Source organism: Protopterus annectens, chromosome 14.part0, assembly GCF_019279795.1.
Source record: "Protopterus annectens isolate FY-2018-M chromosome 14.part0, PAN1.0, whole genome shotgun sequence".
Classification (NCBI taxonomy): Eukaryota; Metazoa; Chordata; order Ceratodontiformes; family Protopteridae; genus Protopterus; species Protopterus annectens.
This window is the reverse complement of record NC_056748.1, coordinates 334,447,523-334,467,051: the sequence shown is the minus strand read 5'-3', so window position 1 is coordinate 334,467,051 and position 19,529 is coordinate 334,447,523.

Here is a 19,529-nt window from a genome sequence, read left to right as displayed (position 1 = left end):
GGTAATAGAGTGGGAAGAGGCCAAGAATACATTTGGACTGCAGTCTAGAGAATGCCTTCCCTATCAGGGACTGATATTAGAGTATAGCGAAAGAAAAAGAGAAAAGGGGGAATCATAAGTGAAATACCTGCTCTGGTTGAGCTTTTAGCTGAATCTAGAACAGAAGCTGCTGTTAAAAAAGGATGATAGTAGGACATACAAAATATTGCACAATAACAATAGGAATCAATCAGAGAAGGTTAGAAATGATTGAGAACAGAGACTGGATATGCAATTCACAAGGAAAAAATGTGAAGACATATGCAAGGCTCCCAGGTATGCAACAGAATCTATAAGATTTAGAATTTTTGATTGGAATGGGAAGAGGATAAGAACATATTTGGACTGCAGTCTAGAGACTGCCTTTCCTATCAGGGACTTTTTATACCCCAAGCAGAACCAAACAAAATTTTCCTCAGGTGGATTGCAAATGGAGGTGTAATGGGGAAAAAAGAAGTAATTGGACATGCATGTTTTAGGAGTGTAATGAGTTGGCAGACTTTAAAAATCCCTACAGAGTACTCTGTCAGAAATTTTAGGTGAGCAAATGGTTATTACTAAGGAAATTATTTTTGAGCTGGGATGCAGAATCTGAATTGGTTAGACATACTAAGGCCTTGTTAAGTTTAATTCTGGTGCCTGCCAATAAAGCAATTACTAGAAAGTGGAAATCAAAATGTAAACCAACTGTATGTGAAGTAGTGACTATAGCAACACAGATAAAAGAACTGGAAGTGGGGTCTTAGAAAAGGGTAGGAGCAAATCATATAAAAAGGAAAATTGTGGGAAAATTATATGCAAAATGTTTTGGAGGAGGAGTGAGGCTTAATGGAAGGTAGGAATTGTGCAATTTATGTAATGCTGGATTAATAATAATTGCACAGAAGAATATATGTGATGTATACTGTTTGTAACTGTGAACGTATGAATACGGCTTGTTTTCCTTCATATGCATGTGTTTTACCTGTGTCATAAGTGATAATTCAGTTAAGGTGTTAAAAAATAAAAGTAGAATGTAGGCCTTATTTCAGTTGCCTTTTTGGTTTTCATATGGAGAACAATGCATGCCCTTTTATGCTCCCAGTAAGATAAATTCTATCCAGCCACCTCACTTTTCTGTTGTAAATATATCTTGGCATAGGTAGTGGTACAGACCTTTATATTTGAGACTTTGATTTCAGGGATAAATTATTGTTACAGGAACTGTAATAAAAGAATACTAATATCAGGAAATCAATAGTGGGGAAATAGTACCGGACTAGATACATCTCAATGACCTGAAGGGAAACCTTAATAAACCTTACCTCAGTTTTGGTGTGATATTTAAGAAGTTGTTGTAAGTCAAACAAATTACTTGCTTACTGCAATATAGTTGTTTATTGTAGTCAGTAGCCAGGAGTTCTGTTTTCTTTTTTTTTCTTGTTTACCCTCCCACAGGACCATTTTAAATGGCTACCCCTACCGTCATCCAGTTGGTTAATACATTCTGATGGAGTAGAGGGGGTACTCCTGGGCTAGGCAAGAGCCCATTTGTTCTTGTACATGAATCTCTAGCAACCCTACATTCCTCAACAAGAGTAAGGTGGTAATGAATGAACTGGACTGTTGGTCCTGCCGGCAACCTACACCCTTCTCTGAGCCCATAGTTGCTGCTTCCTGAGGGGAATCATGTTAATCTGCAGTGCAGTGCAATTGTACTTTGACTTCTTGGTCTCAGCCACCTCGGAACTCCAATAGGTGAAACTATAGTTAGACCTAACTACTCACGTTACAAATAAATAAATAAAGATCTGTCCAAAATGAAAATTCAGTTTTCAGTTTGACAGAAAAAAATTACAAACCTAAAAATACACTGGGGAAAAGATAAAATAATAAATCTCAGCAAATAAGTATCCAGCTGCATCTGACTATGTAAAGTAATTAATTCCATAATAAAAGCTGCCTTTTTTGCAAAGGCCAGACTCCCACTGCAACCGAACCCCCTAACATTAATATACTAACTTCAAAGTTAACCTGCGTTGTAAGGGGGTGCAAGGCAGTTTTATCACAGTAAAATGAATGCCTCAAATCTTTAATAGTGCTACCTCCCTTGAGGTAGTACAATTTCAGTGTTAAATTTAATAAGTATGGAGCCGAGAGAACTGCTCCCCATTTGGATGCTACAAGATGGTTTGTTCCCTACCCCACCTAGAAAGACAGGCTGTACATTTTAACACTCAAGACAGAATCCCAGCACTGCGCAGCCACAAGGAGGAGACTGAATGTTTGGTTTCACTACAAGTGCTGACTTTAATTACTAATATGTTCTGGTTGGGAGTAGATTATTAAACTCTTCATAATTCTTTGTCTGTCTCAGCTATGCACCTCTTTGGGGATAAATATTTAATAAGTCAGAATTTCATTTTTTGCTGTTGAGACAGTATTGTTTAGTAAACTAATTTTTGTTCAAAAATGTTCAATAACAACAGTTAACTGCATGTAATAAATAACATGCATAACTCATGTATGAATCACATGGTTGTGGTCATTTCCACCCAGAGATGCTATTACAAAATATAATTAAATGTAGCAGAAAAGGTAAATAGTGCTTTGACACCAAAGAACTAAAACTAATCTGGCAGTTCAACTGATGAGATGTCCTATGTTTATATGTCTATATTAGTTAAAGGACCTCAAAAACTGACTATATTCATTTAGGTAATGCAACTGCATTATTTATTTATTTATTTATTTAATTTATTTATTGCATTTGTTTACTGGGAAAGTCCACTGGGCCTAAAAGAGACCATTTTCAGTGGAGGCCCAGCGAGAAAATCTCTGACAAGACCATAGATACAGAAAATATTAATATTAAACATTCATTTGTACAAAAGTAGATGCAGTGTTACACATAATGATTACAGTATTTTATACAGAATATATACATAAAAGCTGGCATTTTGCTGGTTGCCAGATGAATTCAGTATAAACAGAGATATATTAATCAGCATTAAGGTACCAGTATCAACAAGTGATGAAAAATAATTATTGAGAAAATATCATCAGTCAGCAGTAGCAAAAAGCATAGGAGTTTAGTTATCATATAAGGAGAAGGAAGAGGGTAGGTTATATAACAGGTACATAGCCAGGAAGAATTGAGATGATGTTTCAGTATTTGTATAAAGGTGGTGGTGCAGCCTGTCCATCTGTGACTCTCATATGAAGCTGACTATATAAATAAGCACACTGTTTGGAAAAATATATACGTGCAGCTTTCACTGCATAATAATACACCTAGCTTCCAATAATTTATATTGACATATTATGATACAGTATATTACTTATTATACAATAATGACTCACTGCTATTCAAAAACAAGCACAATAATTCGACAGCCCAACCAGCACGCATATATTAAATCAAGCATATACCAAGAGAAAAAAGTCAGGCTGCTGAAGTACCATTGAGTGACCAGACTTTCTATTCACATATGCTTAGAGGACAGGGCAAAATACAAGAAAAATCAGATACATTCTGCAAAGCTAAAGAATCAGTCACATACCTTATTTTCCTTGTATTTCTGCACTATCACTCACAACTTTCAGCAATGAAAAGAAAAAAACAGTAATGGAGATGCTCTTTTGTCTGTCTTCTTCTCATAGCTTTTAAACTCTTAGCAGAAAAAAATCTAGGCAAAGATAAAAATAATGGGGAGGTAAAGCCCCCAAAATACGGACAAATTTTAAATATCGCTCTTAGACACACAGAAAGTTGCTAGAATAAACGTGTTTGTGATGCCATGCATTTTCTGAAGGATAGAAAGTCTGAAACTCAAATGTCTGTCATTATTTAGTGAATTCAGTCCTTAATGGTTTGCCACAAAAATCCAGAAAGCCACAAATTTTATGAGAAACAGACCCAAAATATGAGGCAAAAATCTGGACATTCTGTGAAAATCTGGTCAATTGAAAGGTATGCTTCTGCTGCACTGCAGTGATGTAATGTGCAAGTGTAGGAATGTAATACATTAGTAAATAAGTAAGAACATGGAGGAACATTACATCGCTGTTATAAAGAGACATTATTTAAGAAAGGTAAGTCATTTATTTTTTAAATAATGCCATTGTATAATAGCAATAATCCACTCCTGTTTGTATGTATGTCAGCATTTACCCATGTCTGGCTTTGTTTAATCACTCTGGTTTCACCCTCATGTTCAAACCACACCAATCATGGAAAAATCCTAATATACTCAGACACAATCATGGATTATTGCATAACAGCATACTCTCTTAGCAAACATGAAAACATTTAGGGCTGAATGCAAAAGGGCTGTACCAGAGGTGAGCCCTAACACAAACTGCTACCACTGGCTGCAGCCCTTTCTGATTCAGAGAAAGGCATATCTCAATGACTCTACATGGTCTGTAGGATTACGGCTGTGGGATCTCCCCTTAGCCAAGCTATATGCTAATGAGGCATTCTGGGGAGTGGCATATGCTAATTAGCTGTATGCTCTCCCTTGGAAATGAATATAATAAGCCATTTACAGTCTCTTGACTGAGGGTTATCTCAGCGGACTGAGTTAATTAAGTCAGCCAAAGTTCATGTTCATCCACTTTATTATGGGCGAGACTGCATTTGAGGTACGTGTAAGGGAGTTTAGTGAACCTGTAGTGGTGGGAGATGCAAACATGTGACTGCATGTGTGAATGTATACAGAAGGATGAGTGGTTTCAGGAGTGTGTCTGATTGGTTGTAGTAGAGGATTAGGTAGGGGAGGTGTGTGTGTGCGCGCACGTCTGTCCATGATTGTTTATATTTGTGTGTGTGGGTGGGGGTCATATCTCTGAACTCCCCTAGACTAATGAACAAATCTTGCAATATTGGAGGAAAACCTAGATACCAGGGGCATTTAATTATTATTAGTATGAAAAGAAATGTATCCCTCTTTTTGAAAAAGGGGGAAGTTTATCTTTCTTCATTTTTTGGCTTTTAAATGTAATTGCTCTAATATCACTGAAAAGGTTAAAGCATAAGTGCCTTAGAAAGGCTGACTGACACAGAAGGCGGGAGTGCCTCTCTATGCAACAGGGTGTGGTTATGTTGTGTGGCAGTCTACTGTGCAACTGCAGAGATGTTTTTAGTGTGTGTGTGTATGTGTGTGTGTGTGTGTGTGTGTGTGTGTGTGTGTGTGTGTGTGTGTGTGTGTGTGTGTGTGTATGTGTGTGTGTGTGTGTGTGTGTATGTGTGTCTGTGTGTATATGTGTGTGTGTGTGTGTGTGTGTGTGTGTATGTCTGTGTGTGTGTGTATGTCTCCTCAGTCTGTCACCCTTCTGTAGGTCTAGGTGTGGAAGAAGTGAAGGCATGACCATCCTCATCTCATTCTCTGCCAGCTGATGCATCTGGTAGTAGTTTGCCAGTATCCACCAGATTTGCCTGTTTGGGGGGGGGTGGCAATTGTCCTCCTGCTAGACTTGAAGGTGGTCATTTGTGACCACCTTGTCTACCTGTCAGGAAGTGGGTGAAGGCTCCTCTCCTAAAGGTGCACCAGGGAATCTCTAATGTTATCCTAGAGTGAGGTGCAGAAGTTGTTTTCTGCTGATGTACAGTGACAGCTGAATGCCCACATTTGAAATATAGAGCACCGTTTGGCCCATGACTGGTCCCTACCTTTTGAATTTCAGAGTAGCAATTGTCCCATAACATTAACTACTCAAATGAGTGATGCTTGGATTTGTTGCCACCAAGGTCAACATAGCAGTCAATCATACCAGAGGCTTACCTTAGTCCCTTCACAGTTTGTTCCTTCCCTTATGTGGCATCCCCTTTTCCTTGTTCTTTGCTCACTTCTCTCAGTTACCAGCTGTCCATCATCTATATGTGTCCATCCATTGTTCTTCCTATCTTTTGTGTGTAGAGTATCACTGCTCTATTTCAGGTTTGTCTCTCTGCCACTGCTACCTGCCCTTCTCTTTCTATTCCACCCACAACCTACTTTGCCACCCTTCCCATCTATCTTTCTCTTCAGAAAATGAAAAAAAACAATAGGTCTAGTCAAAAAAAGGTACACCTGAGCATCCACGCCTCATGGTTACCTTTTTGTTTTTTTTTTTCTCTGCTAGCTCTTCTCACATTTTTCTCCATTTATAAGATGAACAAGTTTGGCATGTTGCTGTTCACATGCACATTGGTATATTTGTTGGTCACTGTTCTGACCTGTGTGGCTATCCTTTTGCATGTGTGCCACTGGCTAAAGCTCTATGCTGCAGTATTGCTGATAACAGCATGCACTTCCTTGGGCGTGCTCCTCATGCTATGACTTGGACTTTATTAACATCGCTCATGCACACTGCTGTAGCTCTGTTCCAGGCATATTCTACTATAGTGCTGCTCTTCGTGTTATCATCATGCCTCTGTTTAATTATGTGGTCCTTTACTCATTATGCAGGCTTACCTCTCAACCTCTTACCCCAAGATATCTGGGCAAAGCCTAAAATAATATGGGGCAAAGGCCCAAAAATAAAGACAGATTTTTAAATATTCCTCTTATAAACTTATAAAGTTGACGAATAAAAAGTTTTGCATATGTGTGCATTTTCTGAAGGATATTAAGGCTGAAACTCAAATGTCTGTCATTATTTGGTGATTTCCTTCTTCAATGATTTGCCAGAGAACCACAAATGTTATAAGGAACTGAGCAAAAATATCATGCAGAAAATCTGGACATTCTGCAAAAATATGGACAGCTGAGAGGTATGCATGCAGGTGCTTTCTCCTTCCTACTGCATCTATAATATCTCTGTTGCTTTTCACAGTAAGTGCCTCAGAATAAGTGCTGTATGATGCTGTGCCTGTTTATTAATTCCAGCTGTACTAAACTAAATCCTGTAGTCGGTAGCAGAAACATCCTTCAAATATAAGAGATCCTTACATTCCTATAATGTTCTATAGCATGTACTACTCTCTTTTTGTGCATTCAGAGCTATTTTCCAATGCCTATCCAGAAATAAACAAATAATAATCATCCCAAGTGCCCTTCAGGATGCCTAATGACTTTTGTCCTATGTAGTAATGCAGACTGCCTGTTACATCTGAGTTACTTCTAAAAATGACTGTCTCATAGGCACTGCTTTGAAATCTGCTGCACTACTATATTAAGTCAATCATTTTCAAGTCATCATTCAACAAAGAATGTGAGTGGATTACTTAGGTTAAATCATCTTTACAGTTCTGAGTAGAAATCTAAGAAAAGTAGAATTGAAAGTGCAGTATCCCAGGATTCAGTCAAATAATAATAGAATTTGTCCAGTCACTATTGTTGAAATGCTGTACATGTGAAGAATCATAATTCTCAATCACTTGGTGCAAGAACTCTGGACAAAGGCAAAAATAATGGGGGGACAAAGGCCCAAAAATGGGGATACATTTTAATTATTGCTCTTATAAACTTAGAAAGTTGTTAGAATAACAGGTTTCACATTAGCATGCATTTTCTGAAGGATATGAAGTCTAAACTCAAATGTATGTCATAATTACATTATTTCAATTCATGCTGATTTGCCAGAAAACCAAAACTTTTATGAAGAACAGATCAAAAATAAGTAGCAAAAGCTGGACATTCGGTGAAAATCTTAACAGCTAAATGGTATGGAAGAAATCAAACAGATGATTGCTCTAGACAGCTTCATCTACTGCAAATGTTCATGGTCTTTATGTCAGCTGAGGTGATAAACAAGATGAAATAAAATCTATCCTTTTTACCTACTTAGTGTGAAGTAGTCAAGCTACAGCCATTGTGTTTCATTTTCAAGAAAGCCTCTTTCAGTTTAACAAACAACTTTTGTGTAACACAAGTAGCGCTTTTTAACCCTCTGTAGAAGTTTTAATTTGATATTTTACCCATAAACAAGAAGTCATTTAGTATGTGGGGATATATCAGAAAATGGTTTGTCTTGTACAGCTGGAATTAATTTAAAATAAACACAAACACCATATCCTTGCATGAGGACCTCAGCAGAGGGAAGAAACAAAAGCCTTTAATTGGTGTTTGGAAACATAAACAGATAAGATGCAATAACACTCTTTTGATTAAAGAAGTTCTGTTTATGAGAGCAAAAGGAAAATTCTCCTGGAACCTGCCTCAAAGCTTAAACACCTGCTGTCACATTCTATATTTAAAAGAACTAAAACATGTAATTAGTCATGCAAATTTATGTTTTGCTAATTGCACCACAACAAAAAGATTTGCAGTACACAAAATATTTATTCCTAATTTTCATACACAAAAAGTAACCCAGCAGTAGATGAAAAGGTGGATTTAAGTTGAGTGATTCATTCTATTTTACGATTTAAACTAGTGATCACTTTCCAGAAGTCCATCAGACTTTAACCAAGAAGTATAAATTCTTGTATTGATGTCAAGACAATTCCCTATATTATACTGGTAAATCTAATTATATGTATAATATGTTAAAAGCAACAATCAATTTTATAAGAAAGGGAGAATAACCTAGATGCAGAACTCACTGCAAATAGACTCACCTTGTCGTAGTACTGTGATATGGACAGGCTGAATATATCCCTGTACAAAAATATAATTGACTACCACAATACAGGAATATACAGTAAATCAGCTCACTAGACAATGCTTAAATACACTGTCAAGTACTCCTCTAAACCACAGCTGGATCTAGCAGGAGGTTCTCTAAGCATCGACTTCGAGCCCAGTACTAGCTGAGTACCCACAGTGCACCAATGTTGAAAACATTTCTGTGGCCACTGCTGCTGCTGTATGAGCCAATATACAATCACGGCTGCTAAATTTGTATGATTCTGTATCAGTAACTGAATTATAAAAGCACTGCAATCCCTGCCATCTCTAGATTTTTAAACAGGTTAAATTGATCACATCTATATGCATACTGTAACTAGCTGAGCTGTCATTACCTACCTTAACTCACATTGTTTTTCCATGTATATACAGTAGGTACTGGTACTGGCAGTACTATATTCATTACTTTTTTTTCACATTTTGAGTTTGCAGCGGTGTCGGTACATCCTAGTCACACTCCTACTCGGTTGTTATGGTAGCCATGTGGGGGGATGGGACTGCCATCAGTAATGCTGATAAGGCACTTTTTGCTTTCCTTTTTTTTTTTTATTATTATTTTTTTATTTTTTAACAGACTACTAATAACTACTAATAATTTTCTTTATAATGAAAGACGTGATCTTCTCTTTAGTTCCCATCATTCTTGTCTATTCTACGCTATATACCCACTGCAAAAGTGCTCCCCTACTTTACCTATCTTGCCATACTTTACCTTATTTGTTCTTTGCTGCAGTATACATCTGTCTGTTGTCCCCTATAACTTCCAATGTATTCACTGTCTGTAACACGTAAATAGTGACCGTTCCCTTACTGAAACATAAAAATAATAAACTGCAGTACTTAGTATTTCTTTAGGCAGGCTTTTCTACTAACTACCTCCAGACTTGGTTAACCCCCTGCTTTGAAACTCTTATTGCTAAACGCTATATAATTACTATGACTCTGTATAATTGTGCCTTCTGCTATTATTTGTTACCTTGCTCTTTCTCCTAACAGCTTTTTTATTGACATTATATTTTTACTCTTTCTACCACATAGGATTTCTCATCTTGCTCACCTCTAAGTCTACAGATATTTTTTTAGCCCCCTTCCATACTTCTTTGCCATTTCAGTTGGTGCAGCCCACTCCATTCACCCTCACTTCTCTTGGGCTGACTACCCTCCCCTACCCTATCCTACACCCAAATCCCACAGACCCTCACTATCCCAAGTTTTGTACCTACACAAAACCCCCTCTTCCTGTGCACAACTCCTCCTCTTCCTATCAAAACAACCTATCATTCTGCTACCCATCATCTGTCACTAACACCCACTACTCAAATCATAATATCCATATCTCCACCATTGAGGCTCCACCTATCCAGTTATACCTCTCTTTCACAGCATACCTGAGCCACCATCTCATTGTTTACCCACACTGTTGCCTCCGATTATACTCCTTCTCTTTAGCATTTTTTTCTTCTTTAACAATGAGAAAAAATGTCACACAGGAAAACCAAATGGTTAAAGAACACAAAACGAAAAATCCAGCAAAGCTAGACTTTCCACTGTGTGATACCTTAAATCTCTTGTATCAGAGGCAATGTGGGACATATGCAAATTACCTTTGAAGGATATCAGGTGTTTCAGCTAAATGGCAATTCTGAATGTGCATGACTTTTCTTTTACTTTTACATCTATTTATGGACAATTTCAGGCCAATAAATCCAAACCCTCTAACTGTGGACATGCACGTGTCTACCTTCCTATGGCATCATCAGCACAGCATAAGAGGGATGTTTGACTTTTGGAAACACAGGGTTGTCATACTCAGCTGATATCCCTAAACATTAGGGTGTATACAAAATATCCCAACTAACAGGCTAAAACAATGAGAAAAAGGTCACATAGGAAAACCAATGGGGTTAAAAAACACAAAAAGAAAAATCTAGCAAAGCTAGACTTTCCACTGTGTGATACCTTAAACCTCTTGTATCAGAGGCAACAAACATAACAAAGATGCTAAATGGATAGAAGTAAAAGAAAGAATAAGAAGTTTAAAGGTGCAGGATATGAAATGGGATGAAGTAACAGCCAGAGATATTGAAACAAAGTTAAGAAAAGCCTCTAATTGGAAAACCCTAGGCCCAGATGTAGTACCTAACTTTTGGTTAAAAGTATTAACATCTTTGCAGAAAGATTTAGCCATGAGTAAGAACTATTTATATGCACATCCCAAACAGACACCAACCTGGATAACAACAGGAAAAACAATGCTCCTACTTAAGAGTGAACCTGCAAGCTACCCTAAAAATTATAGACCAATAACTTGCCTTCCGACGACTTATAAACTATACACATGAAATGATGCTGACAGAGTTTATAGTCATTTAGAAGAAAACTCAATTATGGCAGTAGAGCAAAAGGGAAATAAAAGAAAGTCATATGGAACAAAGGATCATTTGTTGTTAAAGTCATAGTGGAGAACTGTAAAAAGGGGAAGAATCTAACTATGGCATGGATTGACTACAAAAAGCATTTGATAGTATCCCACATTCATGGATAAAAGAGTGCTTAAAAATGTATAAGATATACCCTACACTGATCGACTACATTACAGTGAACATGAAACAATGGCAGACCACTTTGCAATTAAGCTATGACAAAGGACACATTATTATCCCAGGGATAAAAATTCAAAGGAGGATATTCCAGGGTGACTCTCTGTCACCATTGCTATTCTGCCATGCCATTAATCCATTAAGCTGTTTACTTAACAGCTTAGGCTATGGCTACAATTTGGCTCCTAAACACAACAAAGTGTAAAGATTTCTCATCATCTCTTTGCTGATGATTTAAAACTGTATTGCTCATCAGATGAGGAACTTAAAGCACAACTGCAGGTTGTCAAAACTTTTTCAGATGATATAAGAATGTCGTTTGGTCTTGATAAATGTGCAAAAGCAACCTTTAAATCAGGAAGACATCAGTTTGGGACAAGAATTGTACCTAATTTGCTCCTGTATTTCTCCATGTTATGATCACCTCTACTGTATTCATACCTTGATTGTTATTGTTTACCATTTACCATGTTATTCTGTGGAACTTTTCTCCCTTGGCCTCCGCTGAAAAAGGACCTGTGTCCAGTCAGAATTTCCCAGTAAACAAACGTAATAAATAAATAAATACATAAAAGAGCTTGAGCAAGAGGGAATGTATAAATATTTGGGAATTGATGAAGGATTAACAATAAAACATGAACAAATGTCAATAAAACTTAGTAAAGAATACTTTAGAAGACTTAAATTAATCCTGAAAACAGCACTGACATCTAGGAATAAAATCTAAGCTATAAACCAATTTGCTCTTCCTATCATAACTTACAGTTTTGGAGTGATTGACTGGCCCCAAAACGTGTTGGATAGATTAGATAGGAAAACAAGAAAGATGATTCATGCTCACTAAATGATTTATGAAAATCAGTGTATAGCAAGATTTTATAGTCCCCGTTCCGAAGGAGGGATGGGCCTCCTTGAAATTGATTACATGTATAGATCTGCAATCGTGGGACTCATATCTGTTGACCTCACAAGACCCAAACGTAGGGAAAGTTTTGAAACAAGAGGAGAATAAATCTAAGATGACTTCTCTGCTTAATCTAGCAGAAACATATCAGCGTCAGGCAGGAATGGAAATCAAACCAGAAGTAGATAAAAATCAGGCAGCAACTGAATGTGCCAAAAAACAAAAGAAAGAATATAAGGTGAAGGACCAGTTGAGAAAGTAAGAAATGTGGAAAATGCATAAATATAGTTGCAAGTATAGAAAACTTCTTAAAGATCCTTATGTTGATCAGGAATGAATGCAGGATGGAGAGGAAAAGTCAAACCAAGAGATGAAAGCTTAATATTGGTGGCCCAAGACAGTGGGCTAAGTACATGCTGGTTTACAAAGTCCATTTAACATGTGGGAGAAACAGACAAATGTAGGTTTTGTAAAACCGAATTGGAAACAGTCGCACACATTGTTGTTGGTTGTGATATACTAATGGCAGAAGGACTGTATACTGAAAGGCATAATAATGTGGAAATACTGTTGCACTGGGGATTGTGAAAACATTATGGCATTGAAGTGGCTGAAAAACACTGGAAACATGAGCCACAAAGCATCATAGAAAATGATGATGTTTATATCACATGGGATCACCCATTACCAAAAGTTCAAAAGATGAATGCTAGAAAACTGGATATAGCGGTCCAAGAAAAGAAGACAAAAGTAGCAATGATCACTGACATCACCACACCCAGTGACTACAGTGTCTTGCGTACAGACAGACACAAAGTCATAAAATATCTGGAGCTGCAGGCAGAAATGAGGAATGAAAGATACCCAGCCAGTTCCAATAATAGTAGGAGCAATGGGTCTTATAAAACAGAATCTGCAATCGTATTTAGATATGTAACCAGTCCATGTAACCCCATACGAATTGCAGAAGGAGTCTTACTGGGCAAATAGCGGGTGCTGCGAAGAACACTTCTGGCTGACATCAAAGACTGAAACAATGCTAATTTCATGAACTTTAATCGTACTTTGACTTAGGAATTGGGTCGATTCCCATCATGGTATTAGAAACCCAAAAGATTTAGAGAAATTACAAAGGTAAATATATCACATTCTGCTGTGATGTCCACCTAGTTTAAGGCTCCAGAGAGCACCCCTGCAATACCAGGCTACAACTCTTACCACACTTTTTGGCCACCAAACCAGGACCATAACACTAAAGGTGAAGGAGTGTCCATATTCACCAAGAATATTCACACCACCAGGCTAATTGCCCAACACAATGCATCTGAAATTCTCCAGGTGCAGCTAACACTAGGTAAGACTACAATCCATATTGTAGCTGGCTACATTTCCCACACCATGCCCCAAGATTCTCACTACACACTTCTAAACATACTGGAAAATATTAAGATACAACTAAACACCCTAATACTGGGTGATTTCAACTACCCTGTATTAACTGGGAAAACTACTCATGTACCAAAACCTTTGCCCAATGGTTCTTGGAATTCATAAATTCCAATGCCCTGGATCAACTAAGCCATAGTCCCACCAGGGGCTCCAATACCCTAGACCTGGTCATTACCAACATGGGAAATCGATGCTCCACACCTATGGTCACCCCCTCGTTAGTCAGGTCTGACCATAAACTAATCACCCTTAACATCCACATCCCACCCCCACCCCCCCCCCAGTAAGGAAACTTCCATAAAAAACTTCTCTAAAGCCAACTTCATGCTACTCAAGTCAGAAGTGACAAACTTCATGACACCCATTCAGACGGGAACTGAAAGTTCGACTGCTGAATCCTACACTAAGGCACTGTACGAGCACATCCACTCATGCATGAATCGTGCCATCCCAAATATAACCAAGATGCTCTCCTCCAAATAAAGGAAGCCAATCTGGTGGTCCCCTGCCATAAACAAACTTTACAACAAAAGGAAGAAACTGTTGCAGAAAAGAGGAAAATCCCATGATGCAAAAAAACCCCTTACCAGCCTCAGTAAGAAGCTGAGATCCCTCATAAAATCCTCCAAAGCTAGTTACGAAAATAAAATTGCCAAAGATTCCAAAGACAACCACAAGGCATTCTATGACTATGTCAAGAATCTAAATGGCAATGCTCAGATCTGCTCGGAGCTACAACAGAATGGTATTAAATATACTGATCCCAAGGATATTGTCAATATTCTGGCAGATCAATTCAGTGCCAGCTTCACCCCCTAAAGTCCCATCTCAATACCGGAAGATTGCCAAATTCAGTAATAATGGCCACACAGGTAAAAAATGCACTCTCCAAAGTTAAGAATACAGCATCCATAGGATCAGATGACATCCCGGGCTGTGTACTACATGAACTACAAAATTAACTGGCACCTCACCTAAGTGTCATGTTTAATCACAGCCTCACCTCAGGCTTCGTGCCCACTGAGTGGCACACAGCTACAGTTATCCCACTCCACAATGAGGATCCATCTTGGATCCCAGGATCTACCGCCCCATCAGTCTGATGAGCCTGATCTGCAAGGCAATGGAACGTATTATCATGGAACTTATAAACAAAGACATGGGCAAACTTCAAACACTGGACCCCACCCAGTTTGGGTTCCTGTAGGGCCAATCTTGTCTCCTGAACCTGATTGACTTCTTCTAATCAGTCTCCAGAGTCGTGGATGAGGGTAAGGCAGTCCACACAGCCTATCTGGACCTTGCCAAGGCCTTTGACACCATCCCCCACTCTGGAATCATAGATAGACTTACTAAGCTGGGCATTAATCCCTACATCACCTGATGGGTTACCAACTGGCTTACTGACAGAACCCACACTGTAAAAGTAGCCGACTCCAAATCCAGCTCCAGACAAGTGGAGTACCTCAGGGTTCAGTCCTGGGACCGCTCTTGTTTAGCATCTACTTCTCTAAGTACAGACCAACACTAAGGGACTCTGGCTAACAAAGTTTGCAGATGGCTGCCAACTGAGAGCCATTATTGAATCCCCAAATGACATTGATACTCTACAAAAGGGCCTTACAGAAATAGATGCTTGGTGCCAGAGCCATGGGCTCAAGCTCAGTGCCAAGAAATGTATAGTTATCCCCTTTGGGAAAAAACATGTACCCATGAATTACCACATAGGTGGCAGTGCACTAAACACTGAAAGTGTGATAAGAGACTTAGGGACACATGTGGACAGTGGTCTCACCTTCAATAACCACATCACCACAAGAGTCAGGAAATCCTTCTATGTGGCACACCTCATCACTAAGGGCTTTTCATCCAGAAAAAAGGAGGTCATTGTCCCACTGTACTCATCCCTCATTAGACCCATTATAGAATACAACACCCCATTAGGTATGTACCTCTCAAGACATCTGCAACAACTGGAAAGGCCACATAAATACCTCAGTAAAAGAATCACAGGCCTAAAGCAGATGTCCTATGCTGACCGCCTTAAAAAACTCCAGCTATACTCTGTCACATATCATCTACTCAGAGGCGATCGCTGCTTAACATACAAGGCCATGTCAAACCCAGAGCTGTTGGACATGCTACACTTAAAGAAATCCCAATCCCTCAGAGCCACACACTCCAGGGATCTAAACCTTGTCATCACAATAAACAAAACATGCTGGAGGGATAGGTTCCTGACCCAGAGACTCCCCAGACTCTGGAATAGACTGCCCATACATGTCAAGCAGAGTGCCTCTTTGACCCTTTTCAAAAGGAACCTTGACGATTGGATGGGAGAAAGTAAATTCACCCTGGGGATCATGTCAGTCGCCCTGCTAGACAGGGGTCCAGGGAAGTAAATAGTGTGGGAAGAAATAGCCAGGGAATTGTTATGGCTAGGCTTGTATAGACCCTAGGGCTGATAGCCTAGTACCAACCTATGAACCTAAACCCAGGTCCTAACTGCCTCTCTTCTACACCTAGCCCCTCCACTACTGTAACATCATCTGCTAAAATTTTGAAAATCATATCCATGAATATTTAAAGTATAGTAAACAAAGTTTCTAAATTTCATTCCTGGATTACTCATTACTTCCCAGACATTATTATTCTTACAGAAACTTGGCTCAAACCACATATAAAAGACTCTGAAATTCTTCCCACTGGCTATACTATTATCCACTCTGACAGATTAAATAAAAAAATGGTGATGTAGCAATCATGTTTTCTAACCATATCTCTATCTCTCATTCTAGTTGTCTACCTAAATTCCTTGTCTCTCACTGTAAATTAAATTAGCATAAAACATTATGTATAATTACCCTATGTATTCCCCAAGGAAATAACATTCATATTCTTGAAGACATCCTGCATTGGATATCTAGTTCCATTTCTCATAAAATAATTCTTGGTGATGTCAATATTAACTGGCAAACCTTCACATCAGACTCCCCTTCCACTAGTATCAATCTATAAGGTTTCAAACAACTCATAACTTCCCATACTCACTTCAACAAAGCTAATAACACTGGGACTACTCTGGACTGGATCCTAGTCTCAAATCCAAACCTTTGAGTCTCCAAAAACCCTCCCAGATCCCCTTAGTGATCACAAGCCTATCTATGTTCAGAGACTAGCAACTGACCATATCAAACATCACCATTATAAAGACTGCCATAACCTCTCAAATTTCAATTCTAAGATCTTAAATGACATCCTTAATAACATTAATTGGTCAATCCTCAAGTCCCTATCACTGGATAATGTTCTAAAATTTAATATAATATGTCTTGACATTCTCAATAGCCTCACTCCTATAAGAAAAAAGAGAGTTACATTCACCCAATTAAACTGACTATCCCCTTTTAGTAGACAATTAGTGTATAAGAGAGAGAAAGCATGGAGAAACTGGCAAAAATGCAAATCTGAAGCTCACCTACAGACCTACAAACAACTTTGAAACATGCCAAAAAACAAGTTACTGCTGATAAGAAATATTATTACAACCCACAGGATAACCTAAAATACAACCCCCAAAATGTAGGTCCACTATCATGAAGATATTACACCCTGGAATGCCTAGTACCCATATCCCTTGTCCAGACATCTGACCATTAGAAACAGCTTCTAAATTTAGCTCCCACATTATAGACTCAATAGCCACCCTCACCCAAAACTCAGAACTACAGAATCCTGACACCTCTAACAAACTTCAAAGCTCTAACAATGCCATTTTCAACTTAAAATCTTTCTCTACTTTCTATAGAAAAAACATATTACACCATTTTCAGCCCTGCTCACCCTCTGTAGACAATCCCCCATATGAATATCTAACAATTGCTGCTGCTGCCACCTTTATTGCCTACGCAATCTCTATCTTGATCAACCAATCCATCCAAGAGTCATATGCCCTACGCATACTATCAAAAAAAACTCCAGCTTTACTCTGTCGCATATCGCCTACTCAGAGGCAATCTCTGCCTAACATACAAAGCTATGTCAAACCCAGAGCTGCTGGACATGCTCAACGTAAAGAAATCCCAATCCCTCTGAGCGACACGCTCTAGGGACCTAAACCTTGTCACCACAATAAACAGAACATGCTGCAGGGATAGATTCCTGTCTCAGAGACTTCCCATACTCTGGGACAAACGACCTATCTATATCAAACAAAGCTCCTCATTAGCACTCTTCAAGAAAAATCTTGAAGATTGGATGGGAGATAGGAAATTCACCCCGGGGATCACTTCTGTGGCTCTGCTTGACAGGGGCACAGGAAAATAATTTTCTTGGGTGGCAAAAGCCAGGGTACTGTTTGGCTAGGCTTATGTATGCCCTAGGGCCAATAGCCTAGTACCTACCTATGAACCTATATGTCCCATGTCTCTCGAAAAAACATTACATCATTCCTCTTCATAAAGGGGGAAACTCCACTGAAATAACAAAGTTCAGACCAATTGCAATCATGTCTTCTCTTTCAAAGAGGTTAGAAAAATGTATTCATAAACAACTTTTACAATACTTCAATGAACTCTATTAACCTCTCCCCAACACTGTTTGTACTTTACTATGTGTTCAGTATCCTATTGTTGTTTAATAATAACAGTATGATTTTCTAATCTAACTTTATTTTTCCTGTGTGTCAATCTTGTTACTGTACTTCATGGGATAATATTATGTAGTTTATTAATTGAACTATATATGTTGAAGCGTTTCTCCCAGGGCCTCTGCTGAAAATAGGATTCATACCCAGTTGGACTTTCCCTGTAAACAAATGCCAAATAAATAAATAAAACAGAGCAAAGCTTGCGCAGATAGTATGGCGATCTTGTATTTGGGAGATAAAAATGTACAAGCTGTTGCTTTGTATTTAGATTTCTCTTTTTTATTAACTTACAGGCAAGGGGTCAGTAGTAGCAGTCTAATAGATCTATACAAGTTTATGTTTCAGTTTGGACATGAGAATTAATCATATGCATACAGCATAAACATGTAAGTAAAATCAGTAACAGGGCATATGAGTGTGTGTAAGTCAGAGTGCAGCACTTGCTGAAGTGGCAAGTCCTTTTTTGGTTGAGTCTGAACAGTGCAAAGCAGCAGCACTGCTGGTACCCCTCACATTATAAATTGCAGACTTTACTGCAGATGCTAGGATGATTACTGTCCTGAGGCTTGTGATGTGGAAGATAAAGGCTTCAGTGCGGTGTATTAAGGACGTCTGAAGATGACCACCTACCCCCATGTAAAACGTTTTGCTTTCTAACCACATATATACACTTGTAAGGCCACTTCTGTTATATTCAATTAGTTGATAATGAGAATATTAAAGCATTCAAGATCAAGTCTCACACTGCAAAAAAGGGAATGTCCACATAAGTTTCCATGTCCCTAAATCCTTGATTGATTTTTCTGAGGTATGTTATCAATATGATAGTTACAGGGGGTGACGTGCTTCCTGAAGGAGAGTATTATACATTTTTTAGCATTTAGTTTCAGGCAATGTTATGACACCAGCAAAATGGTTGGGAAAGGACCTCTTGGAGGATCTTGGTGCCCTCTAGACAGTTGATGATGGCATCGAGTTTACACTTGGTCAATCATAAACCCTTAACATTAGTTTTGATCTCCTAGAATAAAGGCCAAAGAGCAGTAGCCTGGTCACTGAACCCTGGGGTATATTACTTGTTACATATCTACTGTAGGCAGTAGAACCACCTACCCTAATTTCCTGGGTTCTGTTTGTGAGCCACTTTGCTATCCGTTGAGTTACATATGGATTAGCATTCAGCTGGGAGAGTTCATCAATACCAGCATGTGTGATAGTGTCATTTTATGAAGAAACAACAGTCCTGTTTGGAATTAGTCATGCTATACTTCATGTGAGAGAAGGTTACTGTTAGC